Source organism: Pan paniscus, chromosome 13 (genome assembly GCF_029289425.2).
Source record: "Pan paniscus chromosome 13, NHGRI_mPanPan1-v2.0_pri, whole genome shotgun sequence".
NCBI classification, from domain to species: Eukaryota; Metazoa; Chordata; class Mammalia; order Primates; family Hominidae; genus Pan; species Pan paniscus.
The window spans coordinates 77,427,528-77,441,599 of record NC_073262.2 but is presented as its reverse complement, the minus strand read 5'-3'; the positions used below and the strand labels follow the sequence as shown (position 1 = coordinate 77,441,599).

At 43.3% G+C, this 14,072-nt stretch overlaps 1 long non-coding RNA gene across 1 annotated transcript in view; it reads right to left on the bottom strand.

Annotated features, from left to right (window-relative positions):
• Positions 1-2,718: 2,718 nt before the first annotated feature.
• The window catches only part of LOC129397283 (uncharacterized), a 47,991-nt gene continuing 36,637 nt past the window's right edge, over positions 2,719-14,072 (bottom strand). The window contains exon 3 of the long non-coding RNA XR_008624544.2: positions 2,719-6,635. This is a non-coding gene — a long non-coding RNA (uncharacterized LOC129397283). The remainder of the gene's footprint in view (positions 6,636-14,072) is intronic.

The following is a 14,072-nucleotide window of genomic DNA, read 5'->3' as shown; positions in this document are numbered from 1 at the left end:
ACTGCACCAAAGGCAGGAAATGGCCACATACAAAGCCAGTTACAGCCCCCACTGCCCCCATAACCCAGCCACATGGCACACACCTGGAGGAAGGGAAGTGGAATTCTTCCTGCAAGGTTTTTTTCGGGTCTAGAACAAATTATTCTTCAAATGTCTTAACATCCTGAGTGTGGGTGGAAGTGATGCTTAGTTATATCTTATGGAAAAGATGGCGTGTTTTAGAGAAGAATCATCTAGCTGGCTGGGGACTGCAGGAAGGGCCGATGGTCACTGAGGGAAAACAGCAAGGCCTTGGCTTTTTTTTTTCCCTTTGGGTCTTGGTGGGTCAAGTTCTGCCACTTTTTTAGAATACTGGGGGTTTCCAATCTCTGCCCCAAAGATCTGGAGGCACTTCCTGCTCGAAGAGAAGTGGAAAGGCAGGGAGAGTTCCGTATTCATCACTCAGCAGCAGTCACACTGCCAGGACTGGGAGTGGTCTGGGAGGAAGTGGGCTCTCTCTGGGACAGTGGGGAGCCCCAAGAGGAGTGACCTTGTGAGGAGGTGGCTTCAGTCACAGACAGTGGTGGGAGTGGGCCAGGCTGTGGTCAGTCCGTGGTGAGGAGGGATTCCATCTAGGGGCGGGCAGCGCCCAGCATGTGCTGTGCCAGGCCAGCCCCTGGGCCTGAGGTCAGCCTATGCTGTGTTTGCCTTCAGGATCCCATGACCTTTCTGTAAATGTGACGCAACGTGGTCCAACCGCTCCTGCTATGGGAACTGGAACTGCACATTTCCTGCCTTTCATCTTCAGCGTGTTAGGAACGAATATGTCAAAGTAAGCAAACCACAGCACCATCACTGGGGCGAGGGGCAGAGCTGTGGCTCTGGGGGAGCAGAGAGGGCTCCAAGCAAGCTGTGCCAAGAGAAAAGCCTGGGGCATGTTTTCTGCCCACACCAGGCCAAGCGAGTCTTCTGCTGGCTGAGGACAGGGGTGTTGCTCAGTCAAGGTGCACAGCCTGTGTGGGGACATGTGCTATGGTTGTCAGAACCCAGCTAATTCTGGGTTCTTTCTGGGTGATGCTGGGAAAGCTTCGCTGTGGAATTTTATCATTTGCTGGAGAGCATGAGGCCCTCCCTTGATCTCCTGCCATAGTGGGATTCTGGAGAAAAGCCGGGCTTTGACAAGGCAAATTCAGACAGCATAAATGCAGACCATGAACACAGCAAGCATAACTTTTGGGTGATGACACTGATCTTTAAAAAATCAAGTATGTTAGAATTTATGTCCCAAAGTGGGGTATCCTTGTGGCATCTCCTTGGGGATGGCAGGGAAGAAGGAAAGGGTGTGCACTTACCCTATTCCAATCCAGGTGGAAGAACTGCCTTATTAAACTGTGAGAACATTCAGACACCAAATACAGAGATGGTCCCAGATCTTTGCAGAGCCCAGCATTGCCTGGCTTGCTGAATGTTCTCCTTAATCCCAGTTTGCTTTCTCTCTCTAGCCCCCACCCCACCCCACATCTTCACTGCATCCCCACAGCAGGCAGCCAGGCTTTTCCTTCAGCCTCTCATCCCTGAAGGCACGGCTCTTTCTCCCAGACACCAGGCCCAGTGTAAAGATTCAGGCCACATCAACACCCAGGAAGCTCCCTCATATGTCTCCCTTGGGTCTCTGACAACAACCTCCTATTTCTAAAACCTGCTTCCCAGTTCTGTCTTTGAATTGTTCTCTCCCGATTCCCTTGCTCTCACTTTCTAAGCTTGCTTCCTCTGGCTCTTTCTTTGCCCTTCCTAAGCCATATGGGAGGGGGGCAGATGATCTGTCTCTGTCTCAGGGAGGAATTTCCATCTGCAAAGTATCAGTCTTTATACATATGGTACAAGAATGAGCTCTGGTTTAGGACAAAAAGGGATACACAAATGCTGTGTCACTGGCAGGCTGGGGATGCTTTCACAGAGCCAGGCACTAGGAACAAGTCCCTACTTAAGGTGACCATTCTAATCAATGACAGGGTCCTCCTTAATCAGCACCATGCCAATTCACCTTCAGAATTGAAATGAGCACAGAAGTACATGCCTGCAAATTTTTCAAGTATTTTTCTCTAGGAAATATGAGCCAAAGATCAGTCTCTGGGACTGATATTTATATTTTTAAGAGGTAGAACTTGAGGGGCCCTCTGAGAGGGGTCAGCAGCTTCGACCTTAATGCAGGATTAATTGCATCAGGTCTGGAACTGGCCTGGCTAAAGCAAAGACTATCACAGCCCCGTCTCAAATTAGGGATGCCTTGTGGTGCATTTCTTCCCACCCAAAATGTATCCTGAAAGCCCCCATCCTAGGAGCAAGGAGGAAAACATTGGGACAGCAGCCGTTTGTCCAGGACAAGGTGGGGCCTAGTCATCCTCTGACCGTTCGGTTCAGTGAGACTCTCATGCTCAGAAAGGTTTCTCATGCCTGCCTGGGCTCCTCATGTTTCTAAGAAAGGGGGTGCGGGGTGGGAAGAGGATAGAGCCAAGGCTGTGTGTGCTGTTTTACAAGTCATCACAAGGAAGCTGAAAAGGCCCTGGAATCCTATCTCCTGCTATCTTAGCTCAGGTTCTCAGCACGAGCCAAAGCTGCCTTTATTGTTTTTGAAACGAAAAACAAGCATCATAAAGTTAACTTTCACCACAACAACTTTAAGTACTTCTGAAAACAATTTTACAGAAAAACAGAAAAGAACCAGACTGCACAAAATTGGTGCAACCACTAAGAAAGAAAACAGGTTTTATTCCTTTGATATTTTGCACAGATCAGGAGGAGGGGATAAAGGCATTGCATAGAGTTCAGTTAGGAGGCTGAATATCTGCAGCCTTATGGAATTTCCCAATTCCAGCAGGACACGAGCCCTCTGAAGGGCACTGTCTCTGATTTTGCTGGAGGACGTCTCACGTTGGCTGAATTCTTCCCCTTATACCGTCATCCCTTGGAGCTGCACTCCTCAAAAGTGACTGCTGGTGGCGCTGTAACAGCAGCGGATGAATGCATCCTCCAGGGGCACAGGGATTGCTCAAAGGGGCCACAGATAGACAGCACTCATCTTTGAGGTCTGATATTTTAAGCATTCATGTGAATTTTGCATTCATATTTATTTTCACAGAAAGATCAAACTTTATATTGTTCATTGGTTGAACTCGTCTATAGTCCTGGCAGTGGACCACATAAAGACAGGAACTGGAAATGTGGACCAAAGTCAAGGGCAGAAACTCTCTCACAGGACTAGGACTGGACCTGAGCAAGACTGTGTCACCACACTGGGCGGGTGAGGGGCAATGGGTGCAGTGGGAGGTGATAAATGGTGATCCTAGTCAAAGGCAGGGACTCAGGCACCAGGAGCTGAGAGGTGCCACGACCAGGTCTGGAGAGTAACGTGGACAGCTCTGAGAGGATGCTCTCAGGACTCAGGGACCTCCTGGCCAGTGCGGCTTAGCTGAGGAAAGAGGAACTTCCTCAATGGCCCTGCCCATGCTGAGCTCACCCATGCTTCTCAGGATCTCACCTGACAACAGGATGAGTCCCCTTCCCTTGGGTTGGAGGCTTCCTGTTCCTTCTTGAACAGTCCCTGCAGTTCCTGTGCAATGACAGGGGACTTTGACATGAGATGGGAGTAGGCTTTGGACTGCCTCACCCAGAAGCCAGGTGAGGCTCCGTCCCAACACTTCTCAGGATGAGTGTCATCACATTTTTTTCTCAGCCGGTTTCTGGCTGGAAATCTGACAGCTAAGCAGTCATACTTCTGGGTTTACACGCTGTTATTCTATCACTGAAAGTATTCAACAACATTTGGGTTTTAGTCATAACATAGCTAATGCATAATTTTGTTTGCTTTGCAGCAAATTAAATAAAGAATTGGAGCACATTAAATAAATGGTTAAATCGATTAATTTATATTTTTCCAAATCCTCAAGTAAAATTGAAGCTCCAGGCAGATGCACTATGTTTACTCAGGAGCTCCAGGCCTCCCACCCGGGGACTGCCAATGTGCCCAGAACTGTGACAAAACTAAGCTAGTACCACTAATGCATTGACTGAGCCAGAGCACACAGAAGGGACTCGTAGAAGTTGGCAATTTAAACAGTACTGATCATGGCCATATAATAGGCTAACAAGGCTAATGTACTTAAAATAGTATGACAGATGAAGTAGTGCTTGAATAAAATTCAGCCTTAACTAGCCAATCTTTAAAAGTCTAGCTAGATAATTAGGGAGCTGACACACATGTTTTAATTTGTTGTAAGGCCTCTGTAACAAAGAGAGAAGGTAAAACGTCATAAATATTCAACACATCTACACTCTTTCCACTGAACTACAGAACACTAAATCATTCTGTCACATACAAGGCCCATCCTCCTCACCCATAATTAGCGAAGCATTCCCAAGACCAAATTACATAGTACTTAAGAAAATTATGAAAATGAGAATGTAAACAATATCACATTTGACCACAGCACTTGTCAAACATACCCTGCATATCACGGGCTTTCTCTAAAGAAACCTGTTCGTGCATTTATTAGTGTCAAAAGACAAAGTTACAACAGATTTAATTTAAAGATCTTAATTGGCTTTTATTTGCAAATCTAGAATATCGGGCAACACCTCATTCTACAAAATAGAATGAGTGTTCCCATGAGCCGAGCAGAGGATGTCGGTTTTATGGTCAGAAAATGGTTGAGGAAAGCAGAAACGGAGAACAAAAAGCAGATTGGTTGTTTCCAAGTTACATTCTTTGTAAAGTTTGAAGCAGAGGGGACTTCCTATCATGCCAGCAAAAACTGGCCTGTTTGGGGATTGGGCTGTTATCTCCCTGTCTTTCTTGATTTCTTGGAAGATCAGATAAACAACTCAGTTTTGGCTTGGTGGTGTGAACTTCAGCATGAGTGACTCCATTTTGGTTTGGTCTGTTAGGCCTGGTGCAGGAGCTCAGTCCAAGTCAACGGCCTCCTGTAAATTTCATGTGACATTACTCTACACGTTTTGGGACTAAAAGAGAGCATGCTTAGATTATTGTCATGTGTAGTGTCCTCACAGGCACATTCCACTTATGTATCAGAAACCCTTTATGAATTCTGTTTAATCTTCGCCATTTACCCAAAATGATTCAAAAGGGCTTACATGCTTTGGAAAAGACTAAAGGCTGTCTCCCAAACTTCTAGCTCTCTGATATTTGGCCACTTTTTAGCCAAAAGGATATGCAAGTCTTTGTTAGAAAATCATGTATTAATGATTAGTGGACAACTAACTACCATTGTCTTAAACAGGAAAAGAAGAGAAGGAAGATTCCGTTACAAATTCCAACAATATTTTAACATTTCTTGTATTGTCAGCTTTAGGATATTTTGAGAGCCTTGAAAAACTTATCTTTGGCAGTTTTTTAGCAGAAAAGCTTACTGCTTATCATTTTTCAGTATGTAATGAATATAGTAACTATCCCAGCTAGACGTGAGGTTTCAAAGGCTAAATTCAGTCATCGATTTGATTGCATTTTTTGCACCAATGCAATTAATTCCACTGGAAGATGATAGAAAAATTTCATTACACAAAATGCGTGAGAGGTGAAAAATAATGTTTAACTAAAGTCTTTACCAAGGCTATTATCGCTTTGAGGAAAATCACTTAAAAAAATTAAAAATTCTAAATTATCTGTGACTCTGCTGAGATAGACATTATAAAATACTGTAATATTAGTGCAAATTTTTTTGACGTGAATTCTTTATTAATTTCATTTTTGATCATTCTTGACATAGTTTCAACAGTAGAACATTCTTGGTTCAAATTAAAACTAATTAAAAGTGATTTAGGGAACACAAGTGAATAACAATGTTAACAGTTAGCACCTCTCAGAATAGAAACTCAAGCAGCTGACAAAATGGAAGTTGAGAAACATTCATGGCTTTGACTATTCCAAATCACAGCAACGTTTGCTTATGTAACTGAAATAAACCCAGGATCCTACATGGTCCAGTGTTGGCACTGGTTCAGTCCAGCAGAAAAATAGAATTGAAACAAATCTTTCTTGCCTTTTGAGAAAATGCCAAAGGTAGGAGTGCATTTTAAATATCCAACAAAGCGCCTCAAAAATAATGTTTGCACTCCTCTCCCACTCTCAAGTTATCTGGCCAATTATATCTCCTCCCTCTCTATTCCCCCAACTTCTCCAGACACCCAGACACTTTCTCAATTCTCTTTTTTCTCTACCTTAGTTCTTCATTTGTCATTGAACTTAGCCTCCCAAGCTTCTTTAGTTTTCCTTCAGTCTGTTATTACCCAGACTGTGTGTAACAAAGAAAAGTTCAAGACATACTTTTTGCTACCAGCAGGGGGTACAGGAAGGACACATCAGATTCTGCGCCACACTCATTTTTCTTGGTTTGTGTCTGTCCCAGAGAATATGAGAAGCTGGCCATGGAAGAATTCTGCCATCAAAGCATTTCCTGCATTGATCAAGTGGTTGGACCCCAGAGCTGCCATGGCCAAGGCCTGGCTTCAGTTCGTGTTGACTCTGCGTGGTCCTGTAGCCACAGTCCACGCTTACTTCTGCCAGGGGTCCACTGGGTCAGAAAGTACCCCAGAGACAAAGTATCCCTTGAGAGAAAGAGGTGCAGATTTTTCTCCTCCTTCTGAAAGGAAAGTTAAGAGAAAGATTACATATATAATTTAATGTACGCACACGTATATTTTAAAAATCAAAGCACAGCTGTTCTAGATGAAGGAAGGGTGGGAAGCAGGGAGCACCACCCTTTTGGCCACTCCTCCCCGTCCGCGATCTCTCCTCCTTTCCTTCTCTCATGGCCACCTCAGGAGAGCTTCCTGGAGCACAGTTTGAACCATGAGTGTAGTGGACAGAGCACCGTGTTTGGGGTCAGAAATATCAGATTCCCCTCCTGGTACTTGGATCTAAGTGAGCTCAGACACATGACATATGTCACGTGCACAGCTGAGCTGCTGCAAGAATGAGGTGGTAGCTAACAGGATTTCAGTACAGGGTGATTTCCCCTCTACCGTTAGACCCAGAGAAAAAGGGAGATTGTGAATCAGGACGGGGGCAAATCCATCCCTGCCCCTGGAAGAAACAACACCAAGGTCGGGGGAACCCATGATGAGTGGTCAGCAACCTCTTTGTATGTAGTTAGAAGCCTTTGTGTAATCCAGTGGTAACAAACCCAATCATTACTACAGACTGTCAGCGTGATTGCATAGCACTGAGCCTGGCTGAAAAAAAACAGAAGAAACTGACCATTGCAGACAGAGTGAGACATGACAGAGGCAGGTCATCTGGTGTAAACCAGATGAAATCTCACGCCTGAAGAAGCCTAGATTTGCACATGAATTGCCTTTGGCTCTACAGCCCTCCAGTACAATTACTCAGAACTGTAAGCTTGTGAAATAGAAATGCAAAGTCGGGTTCTTTCAGGGGCTTAGAGTTGACCCCTCTTTCTTGACTCTTCTGAGGAGCACCTGTAGTTCCTGGGGTGCCTTCCTCACCCGAAAGGGCCTGCTGGGCTGGCTTGCTGGAGTTTCCAAAACACAGGCCCTGGGGGCACAGCAGGAGAGACACCTCATCCGGAGAGAGCCTCTAGCACTCGGCCGCCGCTTTAATAACCATTTGTTGCCACCTGCTGGCCACTGGACCAAGGCACTCCATGCTGGAAACAGGAGTTTGGCTAAGAGTTAGCCAGGCCCCAGGGAGCTGCACCCAAATGCAGCCTGTGTTTTCTCCAAAGAAGTGACCTTGGGAGGATCCACAATTATTCCATTCATTAAGCCACACAAGAAGGTGGATTTTATAAAAGAGATATACTTCATTCATGCATTAATTAGTCAACTGCAAACACTTTTGGAGCTACATGCAGGTACCCTGCATGGCACTGGGGGTGACTGATAGTCACATTTTATTTTATCCCCAAATGACATTATCTAGTATGATCTTCCACCCTATTCATTGAATTAAGCTTTACATCCATTCATTCCCTCATCAGCAGTTATTTACTGACTGCCTACTGTATGACAAGCTGTCAGCCAAAAGCTAAGGATACAGTGGTGAGCAGAAACAGGTGCCATCTCTGCACTCACTGGGTTGCAGTCTAGTGGGAGAAACAGACGTTAATCAGATAATCACACAAATAAATGTAACATATGCACCCTGACAGGTATAATAGAAAAATATAACCGTGAGAAGAGCAGGTCTAAGTGACTTTGGTTGATTCTAAAATGGAGATTTAGCTATTTGATATGCGTTAAAATTATTTAACATGTTTTCATTTTCTGACCCAGCACTTCTACTCTTAGAAACTCATCCTAAGGCAATAGTTAGAAAATTGGGCTGATTTATATGTATAAGGATGTCCACTGCATGATTATTTATAAAAGCAAAAATTAAAAATAAAAAATGAAAACATCCAATGGTAAGAAATTGGTTAAATGAATTATGATACATTCAAAAAAGAGAACATTCTCAGGCATTGAAAATGAAAATGGACCAGGCACGGTGGCTCGCGCCTGTAATCTCGGCACTTTGGGAGGCCAAGGTGGGCGGATCACCTGAGGTTAGGAGTTCGAGACCAGTCTGGCCAACATGGTGAAACCTCGTCTCTACTGAAAATACAAAAAATTAGCCAGGCATAACGTTATACACTTGTAATCCCAGCTACTCAGGAGGGTGAGGCAGGAGAATCGCTTGAGCCTGGGAGGCAGAGGTGCAGTGAGCTGAGATCATGCCACTGCACTCCAGCCTGGGCGACAGAGCAAGACCCTGCCTCAATTAAGAAAAAAAGAAAAAGAAAAGAAAAGCATATATAGTAAATCCCATTTGAAATTGTTTTTCTGAGACCGAGTCTCACTCTGTTGCTCAGGCTGGCATGCACTGGTGCTATCACAGTTCACTGTAACTTCCAACTCCTGGCCTTAAGCGATCCTTCTCCCTTGGCCTCCCAAAGCACTGGGATTATAGGCATGAGCCACTGGGCCCAGCCCCCTCTGGAACATTTGTAATGTTGTTGATTGGATCAAAACATTATATCTCTATTATTGTTGAATATTATCATGCAAATATGCTGTATGCTGTTATTTTTTTCTATTCAGAAAAAGGCACAAAACAACAACAACAAAATTCTTTTCACTCTGCTCCCACCAGCTCCCACCTAATTTCTTTGTTACCTTTTGCAGTAAAACCTCCAATTCTGCCCCCTTAAACCTATTTCAGTCAGGTTTCACAAATGTGAGGTTGCCAGTGGCCTCCATAGTGCTAAGCCCCGTAGCCATTTCTGTCCTTATCACCCCCACCCCACCTCCTGCACTGGCCTTTACCAGGCTTCCAGAACTCTACCCTCTTGTGGATCTCCTCCTGCCTCACTGTGTCCTCCTTCTCAGTCTTCTTCGCTGCACCCTCCTCTTCTTCTCAACTTTTTTTTTTTTTTTTTTTAATGACACAGAGTCTCACTCTGTTGCTCAGCCTGGAGTGCAGTGGCATGATCATGGCTCACCGTAGCCTCAACCTCTTGAGCTCAAGGGATCCTCCCACCTCAGCCTCTCAAGTAGCTGGGACCATGGCACACACCACAATTCTTGGCTAATTTTTTTTTTTTTTTCATAGAGATGGAGTCTCACTATGTTGCCTAGGTTGGGCTCAAACTCCTGGCCTCAAGTGATCCTCCTGCCTCAGCCTCCCAAGTTATTTCCCAACTGTTTTTTTTTTCTTTTTGTTTTTGAGATGGTGTCTCACTCTGTTGCCCAGGCTGGAGTGAAATGGTGTGATCTTGGCTCACTGCAACCTCCACCTCCCGGGTTCAGGTGATTCTCCCGCCTCAGCCTCCCAAGTAGCTGGGATTATATGTACCCGCCATCATGCCTGGCTAACTTCTGTATTTTTGTAGAGATGGGGTTTTACCATGTTGGCCAGGCTGGTCTTGAACTCCTGACATCAGGTGATCCACCCACCTTGGCCTCCCAAAGTGCTGGGATTACAGGCGTGAGCCACCACGCCCAGCCTCCAACTTAATGTTAGTTCTCTTCTCTTTTCTGCCCATACTGATTCCTTTGACCTTATCCTGTTGTGGCTTTAAACAACATCTACTCTAGATTTCCCAAACTACTGACTCAAAAATCCAACTGCCTGGCCACATTTCTAATGGACACCTCCAGTTGATCACATCCCAGGCAGAACCCTTGAATTTTCCCCCCTTTAAACCTGCTCATCCACGGTCTTCCTTAATCCACTTGTTGGCATTTAAATCCTTCCTTATGCTCAAGCCAAAACCCTGCAAATCATCTTAAATGCCTCCCTTTTTCTTGCACTCTAGATCAAATCCTTCAGGAAATCCCATTAACCCTCACGTCAAAATACATTTCCCAAATCTAACGACTTCTTACCACCTTCACTGCAACCACTCTGGTCCAATTCATCACCATCTACCTCAGGGATTACTGCAGTAGTAGCTCCTAAATTTACACCCCCACAGCCTGGTGTCCCCAAAGCAGCCAGAGTCGACCTTTGACAGCATATGTCAGATGGTGTCACCCTTCGGCTCAAAATGCTGCAGAGGCTCCTCATCTCACAGAGAATGAAAGTCGAGGATGCGTGTTGCGTCCCCCTTCCCTGGGCTGCTCCCTGACCTCATCTCCTAGCAGTTTCCCCATCTCTCGCCCTGCTCCAGCCTGCCAGCTTCCTGGCTATGCCCGAGAACACCAGTCCCATTCCCCTCAGGGACTGCGTTGCTGCTCACTCTGCCTGCAATGCTCCTGCCACAGATATCTGTCTGCATCTCCTTCAAACGCCACCTCCTCAGTGAAACCCACCCTACCTGCTGTGTTTAAAATTGCAATCCCCTTCCAGCTGTCCTGGTCCCCTTTTATCCTGCTCTGCTTTTTCTTTTTCCTATAGCATTTTTTACCTGATGACACATTAAACAATTTACTTATATAAATTATACATATCTTAGTTATATAACATATATAAGAAAAAATATATAAAAATATATTTTTTATATAAATAAAAAATACATCTTTTTTACAATTTATATATTATATATGTTTACATATATAATATATTATATATGTTTACATATATAATTTATTATATATGTTTACATATATAATTTATTATATATGTTTACATATATAATTTATTATATATGTTTACATATATAATTTATTGTATATGTTTGTATATTATATATAATATATAATGTTTATATATTATGTATGTTTATATATGTATTTCATATATAAATATATAAATATATTTATATATATTTTATTTATAATATATGTATATATAATATATGTATATGTATATATGTTTATATATAATATATGTAAACATATAATACATGTAAACATATATGTAAACATATATTATACAGGCAAACATATATGTATATATATAATATATAACCATATATTATATAACATATGATATAAAAATAAATTGTTAAAAGGATATATATCTTATTTATGTAATATATAACATATGTAATATATATAAAAATAAATTGTAAAATATATATATATTTTTAATCATCCATCTCCTCCAATTAGAATGCATTTTTCCTGAGAACCAGGAATCTTTGTCTGCTGTGTTTATTGATGTATTCCAAATGCCTAGAACACTGCTTGGCACATAGCAAAACCCAGTGAAAAAATTTTTAGTGAATGAATGAATGGAATGCATGGAAACAGGGTCTGGAACAGACACAAACTAAAACATCAAAATAAATATTCTGGGTAGAAGGATAGCAGGTCTTTTCATTCATCTGTTCTCTAATTTCTCTAAAATAAATTCAAATTACTTGAATAATAAACTTTTAAATGAAAAAAACAGTTTACTCCTGAGGATAATATTAATAGTAGTTTTAGTAATTTTTTTTAGTCTATGGTTTCAACTGTTCACCTTTAGAAGAGATTTTTTTGTTTAAATTGTGGGAGATCACAGTTTGTTTAAACTGTGGCAATAAAGGGGGAAAGCCTCCAATGATATCACTGTGAAGACCCCATGCCAGGCAGTGGGAGAAATTCTGTCTTGAGTTGAGGTCCCCCTGACCCTGTATTGAGTTGACTTGAGAGGTGGCAGATTGGGGAGAAGAGACAGAGAAGGAGAGGAAGCCAATAAAGGGAGGGTTATTGAGCCATTTCCATCATGGGCAACAGGAACTCACTCCCACAGACATAGAGTGTAGGGCACGCTTGGGGGTTACCCAGTCCAAAGGGAGATGGGGCGGGGATATTTATCCTCCAACATTGGTTGAGGCCTGTTTCTGGAGGCAGTAACACTTTAGCATCTCAGGCTTGTTTCATGTGTTCCCATGGCCAAAAAAAAAGAAAAAAAAAATCCCTCAGTTACAGGGTTGCAGGCATTGGCAGTAAGCAGAAAGCCAGGGTAGGCACAGAGAAGGTCTCAACAGATTCCTCGATTCGACCCGATTCTGCTCTGTGGGTGGAACTCCCTTGTCTGTTGCTGTTTGAGGTTCCTGGCTATGCCCCCGGGAGGTTCTTCCTTGCCCACTTTCCCTCACGGCCACAATTGAAGGAGGGGATGGAGAAAGCACCCTTTTTGGAAGACTGTGCAGATCTTGGAGCCTGCTTTCTGGCCGTGTGTGTTTGGGAACTCAAGGACTGCTTTAAGCCTTGAACAACCAAAACTTTTGTAGCCTGGGTTAATGAACTCTTTGGCAATATAATTCCTTCAAATACTGAGTAAGCTTCTGCAATATTTGTTTCCATCATTCCCATGTGCCTATATACACACATGGGGTTCTTTCCCGGTCACAATTCTTTAATCTGATTAATTTCTTTGCATCCTAAGCACTATACCTCTCTCCTTCAACTTAATAGCAGCCATCTTGAAGCCATCTGAAAAAAAAAAATAGGCTTGGCTGTGAAGAAAGCACCCTTAAAGTGATCTTTGCTGTGGTGATGAAACTGCCTGTTTAAAGAGAAGTCTTAACGGGCTTTGGTTGCTCAAAGCCTTTATTCCATGTTTTCACTTACTCTTTGAAGTTCAAAACAGAAGACTCCACATTTCTGGACTCATTCTATTTCTTTTCTTTCTGCTCTTGAACCAGCACATTTTTGCCTGAGCTCAGCTCTTCCTTGTACTGACTTGCTAAACAAAGCCAGAAAGAGCCATGGTGCACTAACTTTGGGTTTACCAGCCTCTATTCTGGGAGCTACAGGCTCAGTAGACACATTGTTCACCAAGTAATTGAGGACAACAGTTTATGAAATGATTTGGTACCATATAACATGGGTCTTCATATTTTCAGCCTCCAGTATCAATTTTCTTGCCTTCTGCTGCAGTGCTACATATTTTAGAATTTATTTTTAACCTCAGGGTACTAGTGCAAAGGATTACATTTTTTATTAATTACGGAACACTAGCTGCTGTACAAATAAACCCAAGGATTTTGATGGCTCAGCACAATGCATGTTTTGTTTTCATTGAAATAGTGCTGGGTGGTGAGCAGGTAGATAGAGGGTCCCCCTCCATGCAGTCATTCAAGGATTCAGAATGTCAAAAGCAACACCACCTTCAGAACATGGTTTCTAAGGTTGCCTTTGGGACCATGTCCATTCTAGCCGGTCAGAAGACTAGAAGGGCGGGGCTGAGCTCTGGTAGGTTTGTGAGTCTGAGAACATTTTTCCACTCATGCCACTGGCCAGAGGTCAGTCCCATGGCTCCATTTAGATGGAAGGGGCTGGTGAGAGGGTGGGGGTTGTATTTCTGCCACGGGGCTATTCCATGGAAGGGAGAGAACCAAATTTTTTTTTAGCAAACAGTTAACTGATCTCCCACAGTTTAAACAAAAAATATAAATAGTATGAGCTTGCAGCTCTCTCCTCTACCCTCCAAGCCCCTTCCCTAATGATTTGTTTGGATCCACTGGAATGAGAGGATCTGTCAGGATGTTGTCGTGGGCTTGAGGTGAGAGGACCTTTCTCATCTAGTTCCATGTGGGAAGGAGGCCTGGAAGGAACAGGCAGGGTACCTTTAAGTAACTGTCTCCTTCTGTGAACCCACCTCACACCCTGCAAAGAAGCACAGCTAGGGTAACAATACTTCT